The 5,579-nt window shown below is 49.4% G+C and overlaps 1 pseudogene; it reads left to right on the top strand.

Annotated features, from left to right (window-relative positions):
• Nucleotides 1-1,266: 1,266 nt before the first annotated feature.
• LOC105476907 (E3 ubiquitin-protein ligase RNF126-like) lies at nt 1,267-4,194 on the top strand (annotated as a pseudogene).
• Nucleotides 4,195-5,579: the final 1,385 nt, after the last annotated feature.

The following is a 5,579-nucleotide window of genomic DNA, read 5'->3' as shown; positions in this document are numbered from 1 at the left end:
AAAAAGGAAAACAAGTTAATGTCTAATAATATGGGATCAGTTAAGTAAATAAGGGTCCTTCCTCCCTCCCTCTCTCCCTCCTTTCTTTTTTGTTTTTGTTTGTTTGTTTGTTTGTTTTTTGGGGGGCGGAGTCTCGCTCTGTCACCCAGGCTGGAGTGCAGTGGCACGATCTCGGCTCACTGCAAGCTCTGCCTCCCGGGTTCACACCATTCTCCCACCTTAGCCTCCCGAGTAGCTGGGACTACAGGCACCCGCCACCACGCCCGGCTAATTTTTTGTATTTTTAGTAGAGATGGGGTTTCACCGTGTTAGCCAGGGTGGTCTTGATCTCCTGACCTCATGATCCGCCAGCCTCAGCTTCCCAAAGTGCTGGGATTACAGGCGTGAGCCACTGCGCCCGACCCCTCCTTCCTGTCTTGTCTTGTCTTTTCTTTCTTTTTCTTTTCTTTCTCTTTCTTCTTTCTTTTTTTTCTTTTTTTTTGAGACAGGGTCTCTCTCTGTCTGCCAGGTTGGAGTGCAGTGGTGTGATCTTGGCTCATTGCAACCTCTGCCTCTCAGGCTCAGGTGATCCTCCCACCTCAGCCTCCCCAGTAGCTGAGAATACAGGTGCCCATCACCACACCCAGCTAATTATTTTATTTTATTTTGTTTTATTTTATTTTGTTTTTATTTTTGGTAGAGATGGGATTTCACCATGTTGCCCAGGCTGCTAATCTGTATTCTTTCCCTCCCTCCCTTTCTTCCTTCCTTCCCTCCTTCCTTCCTTCCTTCTTTCTTTTTCCTTCAAACTAGATCAGGATGTAAATCTGTATTCTTTCAATGCAATGAACTAAACTATGAGTCTAGCCATTTTTTTGAGTTCTGTGAGTCATTCAAATGAGTCTTTGAAACAGAGGGTGGTCGTAGGGCCCTATGACACCTTGTTTCTTAGTTTTGGAAACTCTCTTGATATCTCTGTCTTTTTTTGTCTCCATCCCCATCCCACTATCACCCCTCCCCCTACTATGAAAGAACAGGTACCTGGACAAGCTCTATTAGGAGAGAAAAGTATAGATGTATAGATGAGCTAAGCTGTTCTGCACAACAGAAGTGCCAGGAATCTGATCTTTCTTTCTGATAGGTCAGAAAGACTCTATTTTCAGGGTCCTGACATGTGTAGCAAAGTGGAGAAGGACCTGGTTAGAGGTGGAAGGGAGAAGACCAAGATGGCAGCAGGGCAAGACCTTGGACACAGAAGTCCATAAGAAATCTCCATTGCTGACAGCAATGGTCAGCGCTGAACCTTATGTCATCTCCTACTTTGTGCTTGGTTAGGGGTCACCTTCTTGATCCCGAACTCCAGTAAAGAAGAATCTGTTATCCACTGAGTGCTTGGTGACCTTTGGGACAAAAGGAGGAGATAGATGGAGTAGAGGGTGCAGGGACAAAGCAGAGAAGAGAGCAGACAGCAACTTTAGGAAATGGAGGTGGAATCTGGCTGAATCAGGGATTGGAAAATTACCAGGAGAAGGCTTGATGTCCCTTAGCACGTGGCATGAGACCAAGATATTTTATCTGGCTGTCAAAGAACAGGCAACCACAGAAAGTTGAAGGACTTGGGAGCATGTATATCCCTGCATTGAGATTCATTAAAAAGGCCCTGGAGGAATATATCTGAAGGCTAATAGTGGCTATCTCTAAATGTGGGGTAACATGATTTTATGTTTTTATTTAATCTATGGAGTCTAATCTTTTCTACCATGACAACGTAATGCTCTTGCAGTAAAGAAAAATAACTGTTGGCCAGGGGCGATGGCTCATGCCTGTAATCTCAGCAATTTGGGAGGCCAAGACGGGAGGATCATTTGAGTCAGGAATTCAAGACTAGACTGGGCAGCATAGTAAGACCTGGTCTCTACACAAAATTTTAAAAGGTAGCCAGGTAGGGTGATGCATGCCTGTGGTCCCAGCTATTTAGGAGGCTGAAGTGGTAGAATCACTTGAGCCCAAGAGATTGAGGCTGCAGTGAGCCTTGTTCATGCCACTGCACTCCAGCCCAGGCAACAGAGTGAGACCCTGTCTCAAAAAAAAAAAAAAAAAAAAAGAAGAAGAAAAAGAAAAATATCTGTTAAAGGTAAAAGTGATATTCTTGGCCATGTGGCTCATGACTGTAATCCTGGCACTTTGAAAGGCTGAGGCAAGTGAATCACTTGAGCCCAGGAGTTCAAGACAAGCCTAGGCAGCATGGTGAAATGCTTCACTACAAAAAACACAAAATTAGCCAGGCATGGTTATGGGCACCTGTCGTCCCACCTATTAGGGAGGCTGAGGCGGGATGATTGCTTGAGCCTAGGAGGCAGAGGTTGCAGTGACCTGTGATGGCACCACTGCACTCCAACCTGGGCGACAAAGAGAAACCCTGTCTCAAAGTTAAGGGGAAAAAAAAAAAAATTGTAAAAAAGTGATATTCTGGCCGGTGACGGTGGCTTACACCTGTGATCCCAGCACTTTGGGAGGCCAAGGCGGACGGATCACCTGAGGTCAGGAGTTCAAGAACAGCCTGGCCAACATAATGTAACCCTGTCTCTACTAAAAATACAAAAATTACCTGGGTGTGGTGGCGGGTTCCTGTCATCCGGGCTACTTGGGAGGCTGAGGCAGGAGAATCATTTGAACCCGGGAGGTGGAGGTTGCAGTGAGCCAAGATCGTGGCATTGCACTCCAGCCTGGGTGACAGTGTAAGACTCCATCTCAAAAAAGTAAAAAAAGTGATATTCTTAGCTAGAAAATTCAAAATACAGATTCAGTAGTACCCCCTTATGCACGGTTTCAGTTACCTGCAGTCAACTGTAGTCCAAAAATATTAAATTGAAAATTCCAGAAATAATTCATGTTTTCAATTGCTTGCCATTCTGAGTGAGGTGATGAAATCTCACACCATCTTGCTTCACCCCTCCTGGCATGTGAATCCTCCGTCTGTTTAGTGTATCTGAACTGTAGATGCTACTTGCTCATTAGTCTCTTAGTAGCTGTTGGTTATCAGACCAATCCATGGTATTGCAGTGCTTGTGTTCAAGAAACCCTTATTTGACTCAATTGTTCTATTTATTATTCGTTATTGTTGTTAATCGCTTACTTTGTAAGCGCCTATTTTGTAAATTAAACTTGATCATAAATATGTAGGTAGGAAAAAACATAGTATATAAAAGGTTTGGGCGTCGATCAGCGAGGGAGCAGCAAGCTGAGGCGTCGCCGCAGCTTGGACGGTTCTTCTGCCTCTGCTGCTCCTTGGACATCGTCCCGCGCCTGTCGGATTATATCTGTCCAAGATGCACGTCTGATTTTATCGAGGAGCTTCCTGAAGAGACCAGGAGCACAGAAAACGATTCTACTCCTGCCACCGTCCCCACGGACCAGAGCCGACCGCCGTTGGAGAACGTGGACCCGCACCTGTTCACGCTGCCGCAGGGCTACGGACAGTTTGCTTTCGGCATCTTTGTCATCTTTGACGACAGCTTCGAGATCCCCACGTGCCCTCCTGGGGCAGCAAGGACTCTGAGAGACCGTGGGAGAGAGTCCTGGCCCCGTACCGAGCCCGGCATCCCCGTCTCCGCCTCCCCACGCGGCGGGCCACTGCCCGGTACAAAGGCCTCCCCACGCTAGAAGGGATCATCCAGCAGCTCGTCAACGGCATCATCACGTCCGCCACCATCCCCAGCCTGGGTCCTTGGGGAGTCCTGCACTCAAACCCTATGGAATACGCCTGAGGGGCGAATACGCCTGAGGGGCCGTCGCACAGCTCCTCGGCTTTAAAACACCGGCCCCCCACCGGCAGATGAAGAGAAAATCCAGTCCCTCCCCACCGACCCCGTCACCGAGCAGCACGTAGGCTCCCGGGTCGAGTGCCCCGTGTGCAAGGACGACGACGCGCCGGGCGAGCAGCTGCCCTGCAACCACCTGTTCCACGATGGCTGCATCGTGCACCTGCTGGAGCAGTACGACAGCTGCCCCGCCTGCCGAAAAAGCCTCCCGGGACACAACACGGCCACGAACCCACCCCCCCGGGCCTGACTGGGATGAACTTCTCCTCCTCGTTGTCCTCCTCCTCCTCCAGCTCACCCTGCAACGAGAACGCCACAAGTAATTCCTGAGCGCGCGTCGGCCGGGACCCACCCGTGCCCGCTGCGCCTGAGGCTGCGGGGAGACCGCGGGGCCTCAGCCAGCGCCACACGGCGCTCACAGACCGGGTGCCCCAGCGGCGCCACTCTTGACTGGTCAGCGCTACAGGCCCCCGCCTGTTCCAGGGCAGGATCCTGGCCCGGCCCACCGGCTCCCTGGCTCGGGAAGGCGTGGGCCACATCGTCCCTTCTGGGACGTCCTCATCCTCCCCGTCCTCTGTCTAACCTCACCCTCTAAACGTTCAGCGGTGGAAAGATTTTTATAATTTTAAATTATTACTGCTTTGAAATAAATGGAAGTTTTAGCTCACATGACGGCCATGCATGATCTGTGACAAGACGGGTCACAGCTGCTCCACCAGCGCTGTGAGCGCCGCCAGGACAGGCCGCGTAGGCCCCCAGCCTCCCCCTCGGCTACCTCCACGACCCGGAGTTCGGGGGCTCGGGACCATGAGAATGATCAGCAAAATTCAAGAACAAAACTGCTCCAACTGACTTTTTTTTTTTTTTTTTTTTTTTTTTTTTTTTTTTTTTTTTTTTGAGACTAAGTCTAGCTTTGTCGCCCAGACTGGAGCGCAGTGGCACAATCTCGGCTCACTGCAACCTCCGCCTCCTAGGTTCAAGCGATTCTTCTGCCTCAGCCTCCTGAGTAGCTGGGATTACAGGCGCCCGCCACCATACCCGGCTCTTTTTTTCTATCTTTAGTAGAGACGGGGTTTCACCATGTTGTCCAGGCTGGTCTCAAACTCCTGATCTCGCGATCCGTCCTCCTCGGCCTCCCAAAGTGTTGGGATTACGGGTGTGAGCCACCGTACCCGGCCACCAACAGACATTTTTTAAAGAAAAAATATGTGTATCTTGAAAGCTATTTAAAATACACTACTTACAAAGAGAGAGAGAGAAAAAAAGATTTGGTACTGTGATTTTAGGCATCCACTGGGGGTCTTGGAACATGTCCCCCAGGGGTAAGGGGGAACTACTGGATTTACTGTATTTATGAAGTCTGTATTGTGGTCAGCACTGGGATTGGCTCTGGATGAACACAAGGAATAAGGCCTCTGCACTCAAAGAAAATGCAACAAATGGAGAGAAACCTCCAATAAACCAGTAAGTGTGTCCTGACCAACTGGGATGCATGCAAAGAAAGAAATGATGTGGGTGCTGTGGCTGTGAATAATAGGAGGAAGCTGTATGTGATAGAACCTATTTCAGAGGATGCTTAATAAAGGCTTCCCTGTGGAGGTGATGTTTAGGCTTAGACCCGAAGGAGAAAAAGGAGCCTGCAGTCAGAGTGTGTAGAAGAGAGTTCCAGACACAGGGAATGCCTATGGGTTGGATGGATCTAAGACAAGCGAGAAATTGACTTCTGGAAGGGAATGTTTGGGGAGTGCAGGTCAGATTGTGGAAAGCGGCTGGGGGTAG

Source organism: Macaca nemestrina, chromosome 17 (assembly GCF_043159975.1).
Source record: "Macaca nemestrina isolate mMacNem1 chromosome 17, mMacNem.hap1, whole genome shotgun sequence".
In the NCBI taxonomy this organism is placed as follows: Eukaryota; Metazoa; Chordata; class Mammalia; order Primates; family Cercopithecidae; genus Macaca; species Macaca nemestrina.
The sequence above is the reverse complement of the archived record's forward strand: the minus strand, read 5'-3'. Positions and strand labels throughout refer to the sequence as shown.